The following is a 13,756-nucleotide window of genomic DNA, read 5'->3' as shown; positions in this document are numbered from 1 at the left end:
TTGCACAGACCCCCGGACATCAGCACAGCCCCCCGGCAGGCCGGCACAGCCCCCCGGCAGGCCGGTACAGACCCCCACAGGGTGCACAGACCACCGGCAGGCCGGCACAGCCCCCCGGCAGGCCGGTACAGACCCCGGGCAGTCCACACAGCCCCCCGGCAGGCCGGCACAGCCCCCCGGCAGGCCGGCAGAGACCCCCGGAAGGCCCGAAATGACGGCGCATCATGATGCGCACACACCGCGCATCATGATGACGTCAGGCCGTCAATCAACTGAACTTCCGATTCCGATGCCGAATTCCGATATTGAAAAAATATCGGAAGTCGGTATCGGAATTCCGATACAGCAAGTATCGGCCGATACCCGATACTTGCGGTATCGGAATGCTCAACACTAGTGATGACTTCACCATTCCGGGTCTCTGAAGCCCTGTGTGTGTGCCCAGTGCATCATTTGCTGTTCTGTAGACCACAGGGTTAAAGACACACAGTCTACAGAACAGAGAGCGGTAGTGCAAGTAGATTGTGTCTTCCTGCTCTACCACAGAGATGACCTATATCAGCACGCTGTGCATGCCGATATACTTAACAGTAGCAATCGCTCTGGGTGGGCCCAACTGAGCGAGGGTACCGGGGCGACTGCACCCTCTGCCCCCTGGTAGCAAACAATAATGATCAAAATACTCATTTACCTAATTGTGAACAGTACACAATGTATTGTTAACAACACAAGATCCACCATTCACAATGGATGATGGTCATATCTTACCTCCTCCCACATCCTGCACAGTGACCACAGCACAGATCACAGAACAAGCCTACAAAACTGGCTCACATAAGTCAATGAACATTTCCAGGCTTAATTCTCTATGAGCTATTTGACTGCTCTAATGCATATCTTTAAAAGAAACACTTGTTTTTTACCACTACTGTGTTCATGAGGAAAAGCAAATTTAGTGATAAACAACCTGAGTCCTGGGAACATTAGACTTGACAAGGAACAACTGTTCTGAATCCTTTAACATTGCCGAGGAGGATGCAAACAACAGAATGGTGAAAGAATTGTATTGCTTCCTTCTTTCTGTTTCAACCGTGGAAGCAATGAGCTGTGTCTGGAACTTATGTACTAATCTATGAGGCCAATACATCAGGAGGAAATCTAATGAACGCGTCTAATTTGGGAATGTGAGTTATGTATCATAGATCGATCAGTTTCCTGAGGCTGTGTGGACAAAACCAATATTTTTCATTTTGGGCTCCACACGACCCCTAATTTATTGTGCTCCAATTAATTGTTCTGATCTGTAAACTCCAAGTCAATCAATTTAAACTAAAATAAATGTATTTTTTTCAACCCAGAGGCCATTTAATGGGATTTTAGGTCTTTAAAGCCAAATTGATGCCTAATGAAAAGTTATAAAACTTTATTTACCACTTGCTAGAGGGAGAACTATCATTAATCGGTCTTCATAGTATAATATTACTAGAAAGCCACATGTCATTTCTTGTAGAAAGGAATATATTTGGCACATAAGTAAACCCTTTCAACCTCCGTGACTATACTGTATATACACATATTCCGCATAGTTATAGATAACTACTAGTACTTGTTTGCCGTCAAGTAATTGATGGCCTTGGGGCAATACGGTGGCTCAGTGGTTAGCATTGTTGCTTTGCAGTGCTGGGATCTTGGGTTCAACTCACACCAAGAACAACATCTTCAAGGAGTTTGTATGTTCTCCCTGTGTTTCCATGGGTTTCCATGAGGTTCTCCAGTTTCCTCCCACACTCCAAAGACATACTGATACGAAATTTACATTGGGAGCCCCAATGGGGACAGCGATGATAATGTATGTAAAGTGCTGTGGACTTAATGGTGCCATATAAGTGAGTAAAATGAAATAAATAATTTAGAAGATTACGTTTTACATCCAAAGGCTGAAAACCCTTACAGAAGATATTTGATTCACAGGCAAGGGTTTTCTAAAATTGTATCCAGTCCGATCAAACCTAGTCTCAGTAGAGACTCAACAATGTGAAGTCTTTTACAGGTCTCCAGCATACCAGGTGTCATTTTAAAGGGAATTAAATAAGCAAGAAAAAGGAGCATAGATACTAAAAATAGACAATACATTTTATTTTTCAAATATCATAAATATGTTGTATATTAAAAACAATTTATAGCCAAAGAAAACAAAGGCAATGAACAAAACAATATAGGGAGATCTTCAAGTATATATTGGCTCAAAAAATGCACAAATTTAATTTTTTTTTTACAATTAATGACTTAAGCACCATAAATAAATATAATACTAAAACATGATGATCCTAAATCTTTAATAAATCATGGCTGTCCAGAAAATTGTAATATATAAGTACATGATACACTCACTCAATAAGTAATAATCATTATAAAGTGCCAAGTGACAGTATATGCAAAAACGCAATCAGTAGAACTGTGCAAAAAAATGCAAGGAAGGGCAGAGATTATATAAAAAATGTAATAAACTAACAAAGTCGCATGAGATTTAATTTATATTAGCCGCTCAATGTTGTGCAAAAAAAGTGTATTTGATGTGATAAAAGAACAATAAAAAAATGAATAAAACTGAAAAAAAAATCTAAAAGTGAATATACTCGTGAACTGTGCAAAATATTTTGCAAAACAATGATGACCACAGTGTTGAGAATACCAAAACTGGTTTAATTGATAAAATGTAATCATTAAAAAACTGAGACTAAAAAAATATCATAGTGAGTATAATCATGTACTATGCAGAAGATTGCACAAAAATGTAGCTGCAGTGCTTAGAAATGTCAAATAAATGTAGTTGATATAAAGACAAAAAAAGTAATGAATATAATGCCGGTGGACGAATTGAATTAAACAAACGCAGGTGCAAATAATTAGGAGGATTCTGTTCAATAAGAAAAGGAACGAAACAACCCAGTTAGTGGACGCATGCGCAGCATAACCCCATGTGTCTAAGATTACAGCTTCTGCTTTTGGTCAAAGTGGAACGCAAGCACAGGTGCATCACTAGGTGACAGCGCATGCACAGACATTCGAAAGGTCCACTCACAAAAGTAGGCCACATGAGGAATACAGCGCAGGCATACCTGGATAATAAAAATGCAGAAGTGCTCATCAATTAGTCAATATATTACAATAATTAAAGGAGAGTGCAAAAAAAATTATGAATAAATAATTATATCAGAAATTTATATAAGATAATAATATTAATGAACTAAAAATTATGAAATTAATATACATTTGTGCAACTCTAAAGTAAAAATTATTATCATAAATAAAATGTCATAATAAATATATATTAATGAAACATGTATACATATAGTGATGATTAAAGAATAGAATATATAATTAATCATATATATTTTTGTAGCTATAATATAAAAATTATCATAAATGAAATGTGATAAATATATTAATGATACATGTATACATATAGTGATAATTACAGAATAGAATATGTAATTGATTATAAATAATGCTCCAACGTGGTTCTTCAAAAATTCATCATGAAAGTAGGAGAGTGTGTCTCAATTCATCATATATACTGTATGGTCCACAGGATTAGCAATAAATATAAAACTAAAATAATAAAAATAAAAAATAAAAATTAAGAATAAAAAAGACCAATTAAATAAGAATAAATAAGGAAACCCCCATCCCGACTCAGTTGTTTGCCAATTGTCATGATCCAAGCTGGATCATGACAGACAAAATGCACTAGTAACCTTTTTTTTCCTTAAGTTGTGGTGCTTAAAGATAGTTTTGCCCCCGGTGGCCATTAGGGTCATTGCACTGTGGTGGTTTCAGTTCTAGTTTTGCCCCCGGTGGCTGTTAGGGTCATTGAACTCTGGATTCTTTAGTTTAGTGCATGTGATTATAAAGCGGGTGTGATTGCTCTGGCTCTGCTATAAAAAAGTGTCAGGTGTTGCAATCACTGTTGGTGATAGTGGTCATTTCCAACCATCCTTGGTGGAGGAAGGAGCTAGAGAGAGTTCCTTGCAGCACAGTCAGAGTCCTGGTGTGGAAGGAGTCACAGAGGGGATTTCCTTGCAGCTCTGACAGAGCTTGGTGGCAGTTATTCAGGAGGAAAGCTGCATTCTGGTGGTGGACTCTGCTGCTGGGAGCAAAAGGAACAGAGCAAAGCTAAGTGGTGTTTCCCTATTTGTGTTTTTCAATGGTGTGTATTAGTACAGCGGTGGGGCCAGTGCCTGCACCACCCAGCTCCCTAGCAAGGGATAGGTGTAGGGTGTGCTAGGGTGACAGGTTCTGGCTCGGCGACAGGTGAGGAGCCTGTATAGGGAACGTTAGGAGTGTGAGGGACACTGACTCAGGGGAGTGCAGAAGGTCTCCACGTCCCCATTCCCTATCGCAGGGCCCACCATTGTAACTGTTTCCCCTTCCCCCGTGTCTGGTTGTTTTAGTTACTGGCCTGCGGGTCATGTCACACAGGACAATTACACGTGCCATGTCTTATTGTTTTAGTTACCGACCTGCGGGTCGTGTCACACAGGACGGGTCCACGTGACACCAATAATGTATATCCAAAATACACCAGGAATAATAATGATAAGGAATATATTATATAAAAGTATAAAAACTATAAAAAAAGCTCCTAAACCAAACCCCTCATTGAGACCAGATGGAGCCACAGTATGTAATCTATAGATCCATCTGTTCTGTAGTTTTGATAAATTTTTTAATAAATCACCTCCCCTCTGTCCTAATGAAAATTGGTCAATGGCTCTAAAATAAGTTTGCTAGCGTCAAAACCATGGTATTGCTGAAAATGTCTAGGCAAAGTTTTTAATGGTTCGTCTTCTTTAGCAAATTCAACCTTTTCAATATCTCTTATGTGCTCTCTTACTCGAACTCTGAATTCTCTGGTGGTCATACACACATATAATTTTCTGCAAGGGCAATCCACCACATTAACCACTCCCTTAGATGAACAGGTAAGATGATGTAAAATTTTATAAGTACGACTACCGTCAAAATTCTGAAAATTCTTGGCTTTTGTCATTATTTTTGCAGGCCTTACAAGATGTGCAGGGAAAAAAATCCCTGAACGTCAGATCGACCACCAACAGAAGAACAACCAACAGGTGAGTAATGACTATGGACTAACCTGTCACCCAAGTTTTGTGATCTTCTCGCAGTAATTGCTGGATGATTAGGGACAATTCTTTTTTAAAAATAGGATCAGTATGTAATACGCCCCAGTGCTTCTTTATGATATTAAATTGATCCCATTGTTTGTGACAGGTTGTTATTAACCTAATCGGTTGAATAGGAAGATCTTCAGATTCTTTTGATTTTTTTATACAATAATTGATCACGATTGAACTGTGATACCCTATTATAGCCTCTTCTAATTTGGCGATGACTATATCCTCTTTCACAGAAGCGTTGATATAAGAGATGTGATTGTTTATTGAATAATGTTTGAGTTGAGCAGATTCTTTTTAAACGTAAATGCTGACCAATAGCGATTGAGTTGATCATTGATCTGGGATGTGAGGGTTCCACATGATCAAGCGTATTAGTAGCCATTGTATTGCGATAGACATCAGTCGTTATGAAGCCTCCAGAGGAAACTTGAATATCACTATCCAAAAAATTCTGTTGACGACCATAAGAAAAAGTTAGTTTAATGTTTTGATCGTTATTATTTAAAATTGCCATGATATCCTGAAGACAATTAACTGTTTCGTCCCAAATAAACAGAACGTCGTCTATGTAACAAACCCAATACGAACTTTTTCAAACTGGGGAAACGGATTTTAAATTTATGCCTTTTTTAAGCCAATATATACTTGAAGATCTCCCTATATTGCTTTGCTCATTGCCTCTGTTTTCTTTGGCTATAAATTGTTTTTAATATACAACATTTTTATGATATTTTAAAAATAAAATTTATTGTCTATTTTTGGTATCTATGCTCCTTTTTCTTGCTTATTTAATTATCTTTGAGCTTATTACCTTTATACTGTGGGAATTTTTGTTTTAATTTTAAAGGGAATGTAGTATTTTTATTATGTTACACCTGCTAGCTTATTTTGTATCTTGTTCTGTTCTTAGGCGGAGAGAAGCTTCCAGGGACCCGTTCGTCTGTCTAAGTCCTTGGCAGCTGTTAAAGTATATTGTTCTCTGAAATAATGTAAGCAGGTAATTGAATGCAGTAACGCAGGGATTGCAGAACAATGCTGTATAATAATGTTATTTAAGAATGGCAATGGTCTCCTCGCATTGAGTTAGTAAACAATAAACAGTAAACAAGGGAACTAAAGGGTTAACACAACAGTCTGGTATTTAAATAGCACTTATCATAGTCTTCTCTGGTCTTCATCCACACAGTCTCATGGGAGTTGGAGTACCGGCAACGGCTGGCATGGTGTCCTCAGGTGAAATCCACAAATCACGGTTCAGCTTCTGGTGTCAACGGGTGGTCACCGGTTTTGCCCGCTGAGACCCTAGTCCATAAATTTGTGCAGCAAAAGTGGGAAGCGCTGCAGGAGTCTCTGTCCAACACGTGTGCTGCTGTGCATTTGTCAACAATGGGTAACACACGTCAGGACCCTGCACCTGGCACCCGCTCCTCTGCGCGAGCACTGCACTCTGCTTAGCCGGGCGCACGTCACTCTGCACATTCACTGATTAACTGGAGCTTTCGCGTAAGCTCTGCTGTGGCACGACCTCCGCGCTGTATCTCACGCTCAGGAGCGTGCCGCACACCTGCTCCCGCTCACACTCTCGCTGCCGATGGGAAACCTCTGTATTTTTCACGTACTTCCTGCTCACAGCATGACCTAGCCACGCCCCCTCTCCCCAGGTCATGGGACCTGTCCGGTTCCCCATTCTTTCTCCTCTGCAACACTGGACGCAGCCTCGACAGTTCCGGACCTGGCATGATACAGGTAGCCGCAGCCCAATCTTCCTCCTTTAACTCGCCATTCCACAGGCAAGAGTTAACACTTTTCCATTTTTTGAATAATTCATTGCCAAATAAACTGGTATTATTCATAACAAGTGGGAGGTATTCCAGCTGTCGTCCGCTCCATACGGCATAGTTTAGGTTGAGTGGTAGAGGACGGGAGCATATCTTGATATGATGAATCGTCCGTCTCTGGGGTTTCAGGCCTATGCACTTCCCTAGGACTGGCGGATGACGAATTTTCCAAGTCTGAGAACGAGATGAGTGTCTCTTCCTTATCACAGTCGAGAACCTTTGCGGTGAGCGTTTCGGTGGTGTTCGGCACTTTCTCTCCTTCTTCAGGATCCTGTGACAAGCAAGGATGCAACATGCTGCGGTGGACTATTTGGGTAGACGCTCCCTCTTCCCATTCGGGTTGAACTTCATACACTAGCCCATTTGACCCAACTTGGCATTTCACTCGATATGGGATTTTTTCCCATCGATGCTCCAACTTGCCCCAGGGCTCGATCTCCGGCCTTGAGAGCTTTCCCTCGAATAGGCATCGTTTCATGGTATTGGAGTTCCCAAAACTTAGTCTGCACCAGTCGGTGAAGGGTCGGCAGCTGATAACGATGTTCTCGGACCCAGGAAGACACCCCTGTCAGTGGGTAGACTTCTTCCATATCCAACTCCGGCTCTGTAATTTGCCATTCCTTTTACCCAAACAGTAGGGTATACAGAGTGTATCCTGTTGTACTGCGCACTCGATTCTTGCACACCCAGACCAGTTTAGCCATGTTCTCAGGCTACCGTATTTTCCGATCTTCCTCCAATGTTCAGAGCATCTGAATTAGCATCCTATTGAAGAATTCACAGGCTCCATTTCCCTGAGGATGATAGGGTGTCGTCCTTGACTTCTCAATCTGGTACAGACAATGTAACTCCTCCATCACTTGACCTTGGAAACAAGCACTTTGATCAGAATGCATCCTCTTCACCTGGATGAAGTCTCGGCAGATGGCCTGCACAGCTGACTCAGCAGTCTGATCCCGAGTTGGAGTCATCACAGCGAACTTGGTAAAGTAGTCAGTCATCACCAGACAATGTTCATACCCAAGATGAGCTGGGCCCACGGTTAAGTAATCAATCATCAATAACTCTAAGGGGTCCTCTATTCCGGAGGTTTGGCTAGTTCACAGCTCCAACATCATTGTCAGGCCTCCTCTGATCAGAAGGACACTAAGTAGGGCTGTAGAAGGTAGTAAGAAGGGCAGTAAGTAAGCCACTTCTGTACAAAAAAGCATCCAAGACAGACTGACATTTTGCAGGAAATACAAGATTGGACTTAAAGGGAACCTGTCAGCAGGACTGTGCACCGTAACCTACAGACAGTGTTAGGTCGGCATCATTATACTGATTCAAATTATACCTTGGTTGATGAAATACGCCTTGTGGTTGTTGTTTAACCTTTATTTTCAGTTTAGAGTTAATGATATTCTCATGCTCCGGGGGGACCTATGGGTGGTCTTCATGTTGTGCTCTGAGCTAAAGGTAGTTTATATGATGAAGCTCTCTTCAGATTGTTTTGGGATATTTAGAAGAATGGTTGTCCAGAGAAGAAACATTGAGTTATTCCATGAGTCCTGTGTAATGCCAACAGGAAAGCCTCCTGAGTAGAGATGAGATGACTTTGCCTTTTTTAGGGTCGAGTCGGGTTTCATGAAACCCGACTTTCTCAAAAGTTGAGTCGAACGAAATCGGCCGACTATAGGGAAAAGTCGGGGGTCCGACTGAAACACGAAACCCGATGCAAGTCAATGTGGAAGCAAAGTCGGCATGGAGTGGAGGACAGTAAACAGACCTACAGTGCCCATTCCAATGCCAACAACATCAATTTTTATTACTTAAGCTTGTCAACCTTAATTTACTTTATAATAATAATTACGCATTGAAAACTGGGGGTTATTTGGCTAAAATTGTGGGGGGGTAGGGCTGGCTCCAGGTTTTCGTGTGCTGCGGGCCAAAGAGTGTTAGTGCGCCCCTTTAACACATACCACAATTCATGATGCTCCAATACGGCACAGAATTATAGGTATAGTACAATTAAAAATACTTCACTTCTTACATGACATGACTGATATCTATTTTAATTTCTACAATAGCTCAAAAAGCGGACAGTATATTACTCCATACAGTATTATGGCTACCACATACTGCGCCATACAGAATAATGAGCCACATATATTTCTCCATACAGAATAATTGGTCCCATATAATGTTCCATACAGTATATGATGAGCTCCACATAATGCTACAGTATATGTTGGTCCCCATGGATGATGCTCCACTGTCTTATGGGCCCAAATAATGCTCCATATATAATGGGCCCATTTAGAAAGATCCAGTGTATAATGGACCCCATAGATGCTGCTCCAGTGTCTGATCTGCCCCCTTTAGCATGCTCCAGTATATGATGGGCCCCATGGATGATGCTCCAGTGTCTTATGGGCCCAAAAAACGATCCATATATAATAAGCCCCATTTCTAATGCTCCAGTGTATAATGGGCCCCATAAATGCTGCTCCAGTGTCTGATGTCCCCCATTTGGAATGCTCCAGTATATGATGGGCCTCATGGATGAGGCTCCAGTGTCTTATGGGCCCAAATAATGCTCCATATATAATCTGCCCCATTTAGAATGCTCTAGTATATGATGGGCCCCATGGATGATGCTCCAGGGTCTTATGGGCCCAAATAATGCTCCATATATAATGGGCCCCATATAGAATGAACCCAGTCATGGTATGTGAAAAGAGCTCTATGGAGTAATCTGAAGTGTGGGCTGCCACATCCTTCACTTTTAGTGTGGGTGAAGGACCCAAGGAAAGGGGTTGCTCCTGACCAGAAGCCTGTACTGATAACTCAGTGCTTGCATTTTTTGAAACTTCAGAAGAGGAGGCGATAGAGCTGGAGGCTGTTTCAGCAATGTAAGCCAAAAACAGTTCCTGATGCTCCAGCTTTAAAAGCAGTTTACCTACTCCCAGAAAAGGGAGCCTTACAGGCCTTCCGGAGCCAGACCATGATGCAGGCTCAACACCTCATGCCTTAGCTGCTATTGTGCTTTTGGCACTACCAGCAGATGCACCACCACCACCATCAGTACCAGGAGGCCCCCCACGCCCACATCCGTGGCCTCTTCCACCATACTTACTTATTTTTTGTGAAAATGGACCCAAAATACCAGCAGATACATGGTACTGTATCAGAAGCGTACAGCTCTATACAGTCTAGGGATAATTGTAAATCTCCATATATATTTCATGAGTCATACTCAGACGCTCACAGGCTCAGTATGTATTACACAATAATATAAAAAGTTGAAAAAGGGTACAGTATCACCATATACAAGGTATATATAGTATAGTGTAAACATTCTGAATCTCCGTATATATTTCAGGAGGCAGACACAAACGCTCTCAGGCCCAGTATGGATTAGACAAAAATATAAAAAACTGTAAATGGGTAATGTATCACAAGCCTACAGCTGTATACAGTATTGGTGTAATCTTAAATCTCCAAATATATTTCCGCAGTAACAGACAGACGTTCACAGGATCATTATGGATTACACCAGAATCTAAATAGCAAAAAAGGGTACTGTATCAGAAGCATACAGCTGTATACAGTGTTGGGCAAATTTGAAATCTCAGTATATATTTCCTGAGTCACCCTCAGATGCTCACTCAGTATGGATTTGACCATAATACAAAATGTTGAAAAAAAGGTACTGGATAACAAGATAGCAAGTATATATATTATAGGGTACAATTTAAATCTCTGTATAGATATTCCCGTAGTCACCCTCAGACGCTCACTCAGTATGGATTTGACCGTAATATTAAATGTCAAACAAAGGTACTGTATAACAAGATAGAAGCTGTATATACTACAGGGCAAAATTTTTATCTCAGTATATATAGAAGGAGTAAACCACACACGCTCACTCAGTATGGATTATGCCGTAAGAAAAAATTTAGAACAAAGGTACTGTGTCAGCAGATACCAGGTGTATCCAGTCTAGGGGTAATTGAAAATTTCCGTCTATATTTCCGGAGTCAGACACAGACACTCACAGGCTCAGTATGGAGTACACTAGAATATAAAAAGTAGAAAAAGGGAAATGTATTCGAAGCGTACACCAGTATACAGTGTTGGGGTACTTTTAAATCTTTGTATTTATTTCAGTCTCAGTAAGCTAGTCCAGACACTCCGCTACTGGAACCTAGATGGATACAAGTACAGACGGAAAGTCGATTGTTTGCAGAAATTTGGGAATTACTAATCATGGGAAAACCTCCCGGTAGATTTCGCAGAGGCAATGCTGACCCTCAATTACTTTGTCTGTGGAGACAGCGAAAACGGTTCTTTGTGAAAAAAAGATTGCTGTATCACAGTAGCGTGGATCCCATCACCGTTACTCGTCTCCATCAAATTGTGATCACAGGGAGAGATGTAGACATGGTCCTCACTGCCTATCATGATGTGTCTGGTCACTTTGGAGTGCAAAAGACAGAAGCTACAGGCCGTAGGCGATTCTATTTGATTGGCATGAGAGGAGACATTGAAAAATGGTGGCAGGAATGTCACACGTCTGTGACTAGGAAAACTGTGAAAGCTAATCAGAAAGCACCACTGCATCCGATTGTGAGTTGACGTCCATTACAAATGGTAGCCATTGATCATCTGAAGGTAGAGGCCAGCAGGACAGGCCATAGCTACATCGTTACCATGATCGATCAGTTCACCAAATTTGTAGCGGCCGTCCCTGTGAAGGATTTAACTGCCCAGACTACACAGCGGTGGAGCAGGGAGAGGTAAGTATTGCAACTTGCAAGTGCTGTGGCCATGAGCAAGCAGGAGGGGCACACTCGTGGGCGACGGTACTGGCACAGGGCCCCTCATTGTACGCCGGTGTGTCTGATGGCGAGTGGGCCCCCCACTATCAGAGACACTGTATTGTACTATGAGGGGCCCTGTTCCAGTGCCGTCGGCCAAAAGTGGGCTGACACACCTGTTCAGAGCAATGGCACTTGCCCAGGTGCGCCAGGTGGTGACCCCAGCCCTTGGGGGGGCAGCTCAGTTATGGAGATTTAAAAAATGGCATATGTTGATGTGTAGGCTGTACATTCAGCAGCTGCAAATGGAGGAATTGGACAAGTCCGAGGAAGAGGACAAAAGCGAGCAAATTTTCTGCAGGGGGCATTTATGCACATGTAATCTAAGTACATGTATCAAAGTACTGGCAGTTATAACATGGATGAATGTGACACGCATCTCTATTCTCTTCATACAGGTAACCAGCTCTTTCAATCTCTGCTCTGAATCAACCTGTTTCTCCACTCCATTCATTGTCAGCAAGCAGTTAATCCTGAATGCTATATATGTGTTTTCAACTATGCAAGCTTATATCTGGTATATAGTTTTTTTTAACTTACTCTGCTTGTCCCCTTATGTTGTGAGGTCAAGAAACTTTTCAAAGTGCTTTATGATCCATGTAGTGCTGGACATCTGTTTATTTGACCACAACATTTTATTGGGTCCTGCTGTCTCAATTTAGTTTGATTGATTAACGAGAAGAGAGAGAGCACAAAAAAAATCTAAGCATTAGCCTCCTATATATTCAGACATAGCTTGGGGGAGCATTTAGGCAGGGGGCATTTATGCACATGTAATCGAAGTACATGTATCAAAGTACTGGCAGTTATAATATGGCAGTTAGACAGGGCAGGAGACAGGTAAGACATTTATATACATCTACTCCCTGTACATTTGGAGTACAACAAATATATACCATATGCATTTGTGTAATTTATATCCTGGCCGCTGCATTCACACACATCCACCGCCCTGGCATTAACTCTATACACTCCATCCATATCGGCCCCTCGCTCCTTTCCTCTCCTATATATAGCACTCACGCTCTTTTCACATTGTTAAATTGAACAGATCCAGTCAGTCCCACCATTCAACATAAGAGACGCTCTCACAAATCACTTAACCATCTGCTCACTCTTTCTATCCTCCTTCTCCTAGTCGCAGGAGACATTGCTCCCAACCCTGGTCCCCCATGTTTTAGAAAGTCAAACCCCCAACTGCTACATTCAGAAACCCCTCTAATCTTATTAATATTCTCTGCATGCAATCTGTCTCTCTTAATTGTGCACTTTGGAATTCTCGCTCAGTGTATAACAAACTCTCCTTTCTAATTCTCTTAACCTCCTGGCTCTTACTGAAACCTGGATCCAGCAGTCAGACACTACCGCTGCTGCTGCTCTTTCATACGGGGGACATTTCTCTCATACCCCAAGATCAGACAATAGAGCAGGTGGAGGCGTTGGTCTGCTCCTATCACCAAAATGTACCTTTCAGATTATCCCTCAACTACCCTCACTAGTCTTCCCTTCTTTTGAGGTCCATGCCGTCAGACTCTACACCCCCTTCTCCATGCGAGTGGCGGTGGTGTATCGTCCTCCCGGCCCCTCCCAACAGTTCCTAGATCATTTTGCCACTTGGCTTCCACATTTTCTCTCCTGTGACATCCCTACCCTCATCATGGGAGATTTCAACATCCCCATTGCTTTTCCCCTCTCCCCATCTGCTACTCACATTTTATCGCTAACCTCCTCGTTTGGCCTTTCACAGCTTACTAATTTTCCAACGCATGAAGACAGAAACTCCCTCGACTTGGTCTTCTCTCGGTTTTGTACAGTGGATGATTTTGCAAACTCCCCTCTCCCGCTCTCTGACCAC

General features: G+C 41.9%; 1 long non-coding RNA gene across 1 annotated transcript in view; it reads left to right on the top strand.

The window, feature by feature from the left end:
* Positions 1–6,305, top strand: part of LOC141084364 (uncharacterized) — a 74,921-nt gene extending 68,616 nt beyond the window's left edge. Inside the window, exons 2-3 of the long non-coding RNA XR_012230984.1 lie at positions 5,065–5,135; positions 6,112–6,305. This is a non-coding gene — a long non-coding RNA (uncharacterized lncRNA). The remainder of the gene's footprint in view (positions 1–5,064; positions 5,136–6,111) is intronic.
* Positions 6,306–13,756: the final 7,451 nt, after the last annotated feature.

This window comes from Dendrobates tinctorius, unplaced genomic scaffold, assembly GCF_039654945.1.
Source record: "Dendrobates tinctorius isolate UK_male_01 unplaced genomic scaffold, ASM3965494v1 ptg000022l, whole genome shotgun sequence".
NCBI lineage: Eukaryota > Metazoa > Chordata > Amphibia > Anura > Dendrobatidae > Dendrobates > Dendrobates tinctorius.
This window is presented reverse-complemented; position numbering and strand designations above follow the sequence as displayed.